The 11,717-nt window shown below is 39.3% G+C and overlaps 2 pseudogenes; one reads left to right on the top strand and one right to left on the bottom strand.

Moving 5' to 3' along the window:
* Positions 1–845: 845 nt before the first annotated feature.
* On the bottom strand, positions 846–2,064 carry LOC118620715 (annotated as a pseudogene).
* Positions 2,065–8,952: 6,888 nt separating this feature from the next.
* On the top strand, positions 8,953–9,144 carry LOC118622094 (annotated as a pseudogene).
* The last annotated feature ends 2,573 nt before the right edge of the window (positions 9,145–11,717 follow it).

Here is an 11,717-nt window from a genome sequence, read left to right on the forward strand (position 1 = left end):
CCCTGTGTATATTTTGGGGATACCTTGTATATGGGAAGAAATAAATGGAGTAAGGTTTGTTTGCAGGTTCTTCTGGTCCTTGAAGATACATATTTTGGGGTTCCATATTCTGGTTTCTTCACTAGGCTCTATACCTAGCTCTAAGGGAATCCCTGATTTATCAAGCTATAAGCTATTGGTATTTGAATGTTATAGTACTAGGTGAAATCAATATATGTCATTTCATTAGGCTGTTTTAAAGAGATATGCTCTTATCTTATTCTATAAGCAAAAATTTATGCAAAAGCTCTATCCTTTAAGAGACTCTAGAGCTCTATAGAACACATATTTTTTGTTGAACAAAGCAACATTTCTTTTTATTAAGCATTATCCCTATTATTAGAAATAATGCAATACCATCTCATTATTACAATCATTATGTATGTATGAATATATGTATACAGAAGCTGCATGGTAAGTGATTTTGGAATAAATCCATAGACTAAGTCACAGCATGAATAAATCATTTATATCTTAACTGCTCATTTATACCTGAACAAATTTTCACTAAACAGATTAATATTTTTAAATATTCAAGTCTGGTATCATTATCTTACTTTGCTGAATTACATTTGGGAAAAAGAAACTAGGTGTTTATTTAATGCTAGTATATTCTGGATAATATTTTATAATACATGTATAGAAAATTAAAAGACCATATGTCTCCCACAAGGAGACATTATTTAGTCTGTCATTAGTGTTTATTTACAAAACAGTTCAACACTGCAAGCAGAGGTGTCAATGTGGGGCACAGGAAAATGTTTATACTCTACTACAATGATCCTAGTGTACTTCCATACAAGGCCTCAGTGATGTTGATCAACTGGTGGTAGGAGTTTATCAATCAATTGCTTGATAACCATCATTTGCCGGTGACATGAACTATGCATCATACCTTCATAGGTTTTTGTGTTTTTTTTTTAATCCTCATCCGAGGACATTTTTCCATTTTTTGTACAGACAGAGTGGGAGGGAGAGAGGAAGAGAGAGAGAGGGAAACATCGATGTGAAAGGGACACATCGAGTGGTCGCCACCCGCACGACCAACCAGGGCCGGGAACAAACTGCAACCAAGGTACATGCCCTTAGCGGGAACCGAACCCGGGTCTCTCCGGACCGCAGGCCGACGCTCTAACCGCTGAGCCAAACCGGCCAGGGCCCTTCATAGGTTTTGAAGGATACATTGGCTGCATTTGCCATTGCTTTTAGCTTTTCAATAATAAGAAAACCAACCATTAAGGGAACTAAAGCATCACAATATGACACTGGAGAATAGAAATATCTCTACTAGTGTCACTGAAAGGAACCTGTGGAATCAAAGCCAGTAACTGAGGGTAGTGAAGCTTTCTAGATTCTGCTGTGTGGTAAGAGCAGTATATAAAGATAAAACTCCTCCCTGAGAAAATCCTCCCAAAATATTCTGTTTAAAGGAATACTGTTCTTTGCCTCTGCTCTTTCAAAGCTTTTATGTTTTCTGCTGCTTATTTAATTCCAAGTTCACCCTCCTGTGAATCTGCTGAAAGCAAACCAAGAAGGCATAGCCATGTTCACATTTAATGTAACAGGCATATTGGTGCAAGCGAGTAGATATGTTTGATACGTAAACATCTGATACCTGCAAAGACTTCTGCCTACCTATAGATAAGATAAGGGTCTCAAGGTCAGTGCAGTTCTAAATGTTATTACTAAATACTATTCTTGCTAAATGTTAACCTGTACAGTATTTTGTAGACCAGTTGTAAAGAGGAGGAGCTTAACAGGAACCCAAGCAGATAAATATAGCCAACTGCAAAGAAGAAATGGATGTGTAGTTGACCAAATAGTGTATATAGCAATAGCTAAGCCTTGCTTCAGGGAGACAGAGCTTTGGTTATGAATCCCTTGTCTCTTTTACTTGCTGCAAGTGAATAAACTACTTTGTGATAACTATGTCTCATTCTTGATTAGAGCACCCGAAGAGGCAAACCCCTTGAGTTCAGTTACACATCCATGCCCTGTAATTCCTAATCCAGGAAGAAAAATCATCTGGTGAGGAGCATGATGATAAGAAGCAGAGTGGACATGTGATTACTCTGTAGGAAGTGGGAAGGGAAGCAGCACCTGGAGAGCACAGTTTAAAAATCAAGGATCTAGCCTGGCCAGTGTGGCTCAGTGGTTGAGCATCGACCCATGCACCAAGAGGTGGCCAGTTTGATTCCTGGTGAGGGCACATGCCCAGGTTGTGGACCAAAACCCCAGTGGGGGGCATGCAGAAGGTGGCCACTCGTTCTCTCTCATCGATGTTTCTCTCTCTCCCTCTCCTTTCCTCTCTAAAGTCAATAAAGGGAAAAAAAAATTTTAATAAATAAATAAAAATCAAAGATCTAGACCAGTAGTTTTCAATCTTTATCCCATAATAGAATTGATACCAATAACCTGGTTATTAATTAACTGGAAAGGAGCAAAGGGAAGACTCGATAATATAGGCGTGTCATTGGCACAGCTTTGCCCCAGTTTAACATTCTCCAGATCTGTTCCCTGAAGATGATGGGAGAAGGGACTGGACACTAGACGCATGCTCAGTAAGGTCTGGGTGACATGGGAAGGTGCTTGATCAGTCACACCTGGGAACAGGACTTTGGCCAGATAGGTGTGGCCACTGCAAACAGGGGCAGACTTGATATTTAAACTCCTAAACAAAGGGAATTCTTTCTCTTGGCTCTTGGCCCTTCTTGCTGGCTTGCTGCTTGTGCCCAACTCCTGGCTTGCAGGGCTCTCATGCACTGCATTTGCCCACGTGGCCCACCGCCATGTGGACTCCACACAAAGGATTAATGGACTGTGACTAGCCTGATGCATGCCACACTCAACTCAACTCCACCATGGAATGGAAACTTTGGACCCTGGCCTTATTTCTAGCTTTGCTGAAGCCCCAACTACATATTTTCCAGGACTGGTTTAAGGAAACTGGGACTATAAGAACCGAGGGATAGAACTTCACACAAATAAAACTTTTCACCATACCTAATTCTCCCATGGGGGCCTCTGGAAATGCTTATTCCAGTGGCACCTCCAAGAGCCCCACTACCACTAGTGATGGAAAAGTACAATCCACACAATTATTTGCTAAGAGAACCACCTGGAAAGCTTTAAAAATCACGATTTCTCAGACCAACGTGGCTCAGTGAAGCACATCAGCCCAAGAACTGGAAGGTCACGGGTTCGATTTCCAGTCAAGGGCACGTACCTGAGTTGCAGATTGACCCCCCCCCCCCCCAGCCCTGGTTGGGGCATGTGTGCGAGGCAACCAGTCAAGGTGTCTCTCTCCCATCTCTCTCTCTCTCTCTCTCTCTCTCTCTCTCTCTCTCTCTCTCTCTCTGTGTGTGTCTCCCCACCTCCTTCCCACTCTCCAAAAATCAATTAAAAAAATATACTCAAGTAAGGATTAACCAAAAAAAAAAAAATCACTCTTGACTGTGCCAAGAGTGATTGACTTAATTGATCTGGATTGTAGTGTTAGCACCAGAATTTTTTGCCCAAGGAACCCAGATGATTCTAATTTGCAGTCAAGGTTGAGAAGCATCAGTCTAGAACAATGGTTCTCAAATTTGCTTGCATCAAAGTCAGTTGGAGGGCTTTTTAAACCAAGGCCCCACCCCTAGAGTCTCTGATTCAGTAAATCTAGGTGGAGCTCAATAATCTGTATTTCTAACAATATCGCAGGTAATGCTAATGGTCAAGTGACAACATTTTTAGAACAACTTGTCTAGAGCAACGACCACCCAACAGAAAATAATATGAGCCAAATGTGTAATTTAAAGTTTTCCGGGCAGCCACATTTTTCAAAAAATAAAAGGAAACGGGTGAAATATATTTTAAAATATGTTTTATAACCTAATATATCCAAAATATTATGCCAATATATTATCAATAATAAAAATTACTAATAAATGTTTTACTTACTTTTTTTCCAGCTGTGTCTTTGAAATTTAGTGTGTATTTTACACTTATAGCACATCTCGATTTGAACACCAGTTTTTATCAGAAATACTTGTTCTGTACTTAGATTTTCTAAAACTTACAGTTGAAATAGTACCCAATTGGGTTCAATTAGGTTTTATATACCCAAGTTGTTGCAAAAAATATTTAAAAGTTTTCCAATAACTAAGTTGAATATCCATTTTATATTTAAATTAAAATAGAATAAAATTTAAAATAGAGGACCTCATTTGTGCTGGCCACATTTCAAGTACTTAATAGTTACATGTGGCTGGCCAGTGGCTATAGAATTAGAGAGCACAAGTCTAATCAAAGGCATTTGGGTTCTTAATTAAATGTTTCAAGTGATTGAAGGTCAAATAAATATACATATATTTTAGTGATATTCACATAGGAGTTGTTACACTACTTTTAGAGTAATTCAAAATATACTCCCTTATTAATCTTTCACTTATATAGCTATTTACAGCTGTAAATGCTATGCAGCAAATTGATTTCCTTTACAGTACACTGATTCTTTTCCTTCTCAGTCAACCTAGTTGTTTTATTACTCAAACTATTTTATTAAAAGTTCACCAAGTCCAGTTGATAACATGGCATATATAGAATAAAATTATAAAGTAGTAAGAATGCATTCAAAACAAACCTCTAGAAATCAAATGTCCAAAAAGTATTGCTCTTCAAAAGAGTTAGACTGAGAAATTTTGCACATACTCCCAACATTGCTGCCATTATTTGAAATGTTTCTTCACAATTCTTTTGGAAATTTTTCTTATTCACTCTGAGTAAGCACTATAGCAAAGTTGTTTAAGAACATTATCTTAGCCCTGGCCGGTTTGGTTCAGTAGTTAGAGTGTCGGCCTGTGGACCAATGCGTCACGGGTTCGATTCCGGTCAAGGGCACATACCTCGGTTGCTGTTTGTCCCCTGGCCCTAGTCGGGTAGTGTGACACAGAGGCAACAGATCGATGTGACTCTGTCACATTAATATTTCTGTCTCTCTCTCTGTCTCCCTCCCTCCCACTCTATCTAATGATAAATAGAAAATATCCTCAGGTAAGGAATGAAAAGAAAAAAAGAATATTATCTTAGCCCTGGCAGTTTTGGCCCAGCGGTAGAGTGTCAACCAGCAGACCAAAGAGTCACAGGTTGGATTCCGGTCAAGGGCATGTACCTTGGTTGCGGTAAACAAGATGTTATTTATTTATTTATTTATTTATTTATTTATTTATTTATTTATTTATTTATGAAAATGTATTGATCACTTACTGCATGCCAAGGCCCTTTCTAGGTGCCAGAAGGTAGTGAAAAATACAAATTCTCTGGCCTCTGGAAATTACATTATACCGAGACAGTAAACAAGCTATACTACATCAAATTACATCATACTATACAATTGAGGGTGAGCAGAGTTTGTCACCCCACAACATTCTTTTTTGAGATATTATATTTAGCTGGTTATGTTTAAGGAACAAAAGGCTCAGAAAAACCTCTGACCTTCTTCCTAACTGTCTAAAAGGAATATAGATAGAGGATCTGTTTCAGGAAGGGTGACATCAACATATTTAACTATAGTTTAATATGACTAGTGTGTGATAGGGCTGAACTTGGCAAAGCCCGTTTAATCAAACCCTCTCTGTGTCTTATTGTTAAAGATGGCCCAACAAACATTTATTTACCAAACTTTTGCTATTGTCTTCCTCCCTTTTGAAGTCCCAAATCACAAACCCCCTTCTCCGTAGCTCAAGATGGTGTATGTGCCTCAACCACCCAATGCATCCTTGGGCCCCATATTCTTTTTTATTTTTTTTTTTATTTTTTTTATTAATTAATTTTTGTTACAGATGTTTCTTCTTTTCCCCCCACTGATCCCCCTTCCCCTCCCTCCCAGCCCTGTCCCCAGCTTTGTTGTCCTTGTCCATTGTTCATGCACACATGCATCTAAGTTCTTCTGTGGTTTATCTCTCCCCCACCAGCCTCCTCTTCCGGGGATTGTCAGTCTGTACCCCACTTCCACATCTCTGGGACTACCCCATTCTTCAGACTGTTATGTTCATTATATTCCACAAATAAATGAGATCATATGATACTTGTCTTTCTCTGTTTGGCTTGTTTCACTTAGGATGATACTTTCCAGGTCCCTCCATGTAGTCTCAAAGGATAAGAGATCTTTCTTTCTCACAGCTGCGTAGTACTCCATTGTGTATATGTACCACTGCTTTTTTATCCATTTGTCTACTGATGGACATTTGGGCCCCATATTCTTATGGAACCCTCGCATGTACATTCATAATAAATTTGGTAATTTTCTTCTGTTAATCTGTATCGTGATCATTTGATTATTATTTTAGCCAGAAGAACTTAGGTGAGATGAAACAATTTAGAACAGTGCCTGTCACATAGTAAGCACTCAACAAATGTTATCCTTTTCCTTCAAATCTAGTTCAAAATCTTGTGAAGCCATCCCTTATTCCTTCACATAGTTATCTATCCCTTATTTATTCAAAATATTTATTGAACACTTGCTATATGCTAAGCCTCAGGCTTAGGAACTAGTATATAGACATAAGCTTGTGAGGAGCAACAGCCAATGCACAAGTAAAGAGTTTGGTGATTACAAAATCTGAAATGTGAGAGAAATTACTGTGCACCTCAGCAATGAGTAACGTGAAGACTGTTTTTAAAATATTTATAATGATTTTTATTTATTTTTATTTTTTCATAATACTTGGGATGCTTTGAACTTAAATATTTGAAAATATCTCTGGCCCGGCCAGTGTGGCTCAGTGGTTGAGTGTCGATCCATGCCCATGCACCAAGAGGTCACTGGTTGGATTCCCGGTCAGGACACATGTCCAGGTTGTGGGTCCAATCCCCAGTGGGAGGCGTGCAGGAGGCGGCCACTCCATGTTCTCTCTCATGGATGTTTCTGTCTCTCTGTCCTTCTCCCTTCCTCTCTCTCTAAAATCAATACAGAAAAATAAAATAAAATAAATTATAAAAAGAAAATATCTCTGAATGGTAGGAGTATTTTTTCAGCTGTGACTACAGATAATTTCAGTAAGGCTTCACTTACATGTTTATGGCAGATTTGTCCCCACTGGGAATATTCCCAGAAATATTCCACCAACTGTGAAGTGGAAAAGCACTCATTTAGACAGTAGCTAATGCACTTGTCAAAGAGGCATTAAAAGTGGTAGTTTAGAATACAGACTCTGAAGCCCAGTTTTCTGGGCTCCTGTTCCAGCTTTCCCACCTCCAATTTATGCCAGGAGATTACTAAATTAGGCTAGTTTCATAGACTATTAACAAGGAGCAGTGAAAGCATTCTATATTAGAAACCAAAAGTTTTCAGGACTGTTGGAACCATGCAGTGATTTAGCTGTAATAAGAATACCATATTAAAAGTAATAGTGGACACTGAATACTGAAAGGATAGGAATTTTTTTAATCTGGAAAAATGTACTCCAGAACTATTGATAGATTGTTTTATTGTATACTTCTGTAAAGTTTGTAGTTTGTATAAAGAGTAAATATTACTTTTCTATTCAGAGAAAAAAAACAAAACAACAAAAATGTGGAATGTGCTGGGGGTGGGGGAGGAGTGTATGTAATTAAAGTAATATACTGTAAAATTTTAGGAATCTCATTTGTTTCTTGTTGTTCCAAAGGTAATTTGAGATGACAATTTGGCATTATACCTCATTACCTTCCTCCAGTTTGGATACCTTAAAATCTTGGACTGCTTGCCAGTAGTCACTGAAGCCAACTACATAATGCAACTCTGAAGCAGGGAGGATAAATTTCATAATACCTTAGTCTGCCAAACACCTGTGCAGATCCACCCTACTCTTCTTACTTTGAAAACGCTGGACTAAAAACAAAACAAAACAAAATCTACAGATAAAAATTAAATGTAAAAATCTTTGCAGAAATTGAACCTCATTCGTAACAACTTATATTGAATTACCATTTAACCCTAACTCGCCTAAAGAATAGATTGTTGTTTAATCACTGGGGTGTACACCTGAAACTAATATAATAATGTATGTCCATAGTAATTTTTAAAAATTTAGATGATTTTAAGAAAACAGTAGATTTTCATAATTGAGTTAATAAATAACTGATTTTCAAATATAACATGATGCTAATAGTTATTTTGTATATGTGGCTTTTTACCTCTCAGTCTCTGCTACCTAGTTTGAAAAAATGGAGAAGTTAGAGAAAATACACATTAAATGTAATTTATTTTCAAGTAACGATTTTCAATCATGAAAAAGTGTTTTAAAAAATTTCTTAAATTTCTTCTTAGAGTAAATAGCTAGCTATTACTTTAAAACTGGCATTAGTGCCCTGGCCAGTTTGCTTGGTGGTTAGAGCGTCGGTCTGTGGTCCAGAGACACCTGCATTCGGTTCCCGCTAAGGGCACATATCTCAGTTGCAGTTGGTCCCTGGCCCTGGCTGGGTCATGCGGGTGGCAACCACTCGATGTGTCCCTTTCACGTCGATCTCTCTCTCTCTCTCTCTCTCTCTCCCCCTTCCTCCCACTCTATCTGAACAAAAAAAGTGGAAAAATGTCCTCGGGTGAGCATAAAAAAAAAAACTGGCATTAGTGCCCATTAGTGCCCAACTACTGGTGTGGCTCAGTGGATTGAGCATCTTCCCATGGACTGAGAGGTCCGCTTTGATTCTCCATCAGGGAACAGGCTTGGGTTTCCAACTCAGTCCCCAAGAGGGGGCCTGCAGGAGGCAGCCGATTGATGTTTCTCTCATATCTATGTTTCTATCTCTCTCTCCCTTCCTCTCTCTCTAAAAAATCATTAAAAACATATTTTTTAAAAATTGGCATTAGTTTCTGACACTATATTAAAGTATTCATCTTCATACATTAAACAGATATTATAAAAAATGGTGAATCAAAAAATCACAAACACTTCAAGATGGCTATCCCTGGGAGGTTACTCTGCCCCAGAGGCGAAGGGAGCACAGGGCTCTGCACCATGAAGTACAGGCCTTTCCACAACATTGGCGAGAAAGCCGGGCCCTGAATCTGTGCTGGCATATTCCTACAGCGTCTCGGAGTCCTGTAGACAGTGACTGAGGAGACACATCATGCAGGAAACACCTAGTAAAAAATCACAAACACAAAAGAGCCTTATTAAGTTGCTTTATTTAATTTGAATTTTAAGAGACAGAATATTCTTTGTTTTGGGAGATCAACTCAAAATACATAGACCTTGTTAACTTGGAGCTCCTGGGCTATCTGGCTATCATCCAGTGACCTGCCAAGAATATAACTAAGACAGCATTAGGCACCAACCATCAATCTGTAATGGCACCAGAGACTTGGCATTTCCAATCTAGTTCTAAGCTGAAGCTTCTAATGTAGTGGCAGAGGTCCAGACCCTCTGGTTTCTGGGAGAGGGAGAATATGTGTATGAAAGGTTGTACTCATTAGAGTCACACAGCAGATTCATTCAGGACAGAGGAAGAGACCTGACAGACAGCACAAAGGCACGTATTAAAATAAATTCTGCCCTGGTAGAAACACAAGACCAAACTATTCTCCTGAAAACGTGGTCCAATTTTTAAAGGAAAATTGAGGAGGCTTTGAGCAGGAGAAAATAATCATATAGATTTGGTAGGAAAGTTATTACGTCACTTTGGGGTTTTGAAAATAATCAGGTTTTGAGTATTTGTTTTTCACTCAGATCCATCTAATCATTCAAGATTTCCAAATTAGAGTCGGGTTTATATTGATACAGGAACCTTATATGTAATTGTTTATTTCCAGGCTGTTTGTATTGGACTTAGGTATTGTTTGCTAGAACAAAATAAATAAATAAGTTGGAGGAAGTAGCCAATCACCTGTCCTAAGCGTCTCCCACCCTCATCTCCCCACCCCCACAGACTATTGTATCAGTTGTGAGTAGCAGAGTTTAAAAAGTGGATTCTCCTAGCACTGTCCTCTCCTTACACTGTAGCCTGCTCTGTCATGCCGTTAAATTGGGTTTTAGAGAGACCTGAGATCCTTATGCCCCCACCCCAGCCTCAGTGTGGTAGAGAATAAGGGCAAGGCAGAAACCAAGTTTTATCAGGTGAGCTGGAACTGCACAGAGGCAATGATTACCGCCCCCCCACCCCCCCCCCCCCCCACACACACACAGACTCCCTTCAGCCCTTACCTCTCCTTTCTTCAGACTTGACTAAAGCCACTCTTGATGCAATGGAAAATAACAAGGAGCAAGAAGTGGAAAAGCCCTCCTGAGCAGAAAAGGAAGGAAACTTCCAGAGCACAGGCAAAGTTAGAGCAAAACTATAAAATCACTCTGTTAAAAAGAGTTATCAAAATGCCCTCGAGCTCTTGGAATTAAGCTCAGATACAGCTCTAGGTTTTTTAGAGAATCAAAGCCTGAAAGTTTTCCAAGCCCAGTCCCAGAGACTTTGACTCACACTTTGACTTGTTTGACTTGTTTGCCTTGTCGACAGAGAAATAGATACACAATTTTTAAAAGTATATTACTTAATAAAAATAGTAAAACACCTGGACTTTGTTATATATAGTTTTGCTTGCAATCCTTCTGATAACATCCATTAGAGACAGTAAGTCTAACTCATGAGGATAAAACAGTTTTTTTTTTAAACATAGTATCTTCCTTCATTCTGTATATATTTTTTCATGATTAGATTTATGCATAGAACAGGTAAAGGGCATAAGAACAAAGTCACATAAAATTTAAACCTCCTTGTAGTTTCTGAACAATTAAAGAGCAGTAGAGAGCCCTGGCCGGTTTGGCTCAGCAGTTAGAGCGTCGGCCTGTGGTCCAGAGAGACCCGGGTTCGGTTCCTGCTAAGGGCATGTACCTCGGTTGCAGTTTGTCCCCGGCCCTGGTCGGTTGTGCGGGTGGCAGCCACTCGATGTGTTCCTTTCACATTGATGTTTCTCTCTCTCTCTCTCTCTCTGTTCCTCTCTCTACTCTACCTGAACAAAAAATGGAAAAATGTCCTCGGGTGAGGATAAAAAAAATAATAATAAATAAAGAGCAGTAGAGAGAGAAGCAAACAGTAGCTTAATTCTCTTGTACCCTAAAGATCCTACTTTAAAAAAAATTTTTTTTTTCTTTATTGAATTTAAAAAGAGAGGAAGGGAGAGGGAGAGAAAAAGAAAAACATCAATGATTGGCTGCCTCCTGCATTTCCCCCACTGGGGATTTGGCCCACATCTTGGGCATGTGCCCTGACCTGGAATTAAACTGGCGACCTCTTGGTGTATGGGTCAACGCTCAACCACTGAGCCATAACAGCTGGGCAATCCTACTTTTTCATATGCCCTCTCTCAGTTCCCATACCTCAAGGAAGATAATGTTTGACACATTTCCCCAGAATTAGTCACTTTAAAACTTATATCAAACACAGGACAGATTAATTTTTTCCTCAGTGATATGGTCTACTTATGTTTAAGTTCCTTTTGTTTCCCAGTTCTGTTCATGACAGTCTTTATAATCTGTAATATCTCACAGGAGGAAGAGCATTTGCTAAACCCAGGCTAGCCTTGGTCGGTTTGGCTCAGCGATTAGAGCATCGGCCCATGGATCAAAGAGTCACGGGTTCAATTCTGGTCAAGGGCATGTACCTTGGTTGCAGTTCGTCCGTGGCCCTGGTCAGGTCGTGCAGGAGGCAACCAGTCGATGTGGCTCTAT

Source organism: Molossus molossus, unplaced genomic scaffold (assembly GCF_014108415.1).
Source record: "Molossus molossus isolate mMolMol1 unplaced genomic scaffold, mMolMol1.p scaffold_m16_p_8, whole genome shotgun sequence".
Classification (NCBI taxonomy): domain Eukaryota; kingdom Metazoa; phylum Chordata; class Mammalia; order Chiroptera; family Molossidae; genus Molossus; species Molossus molossus.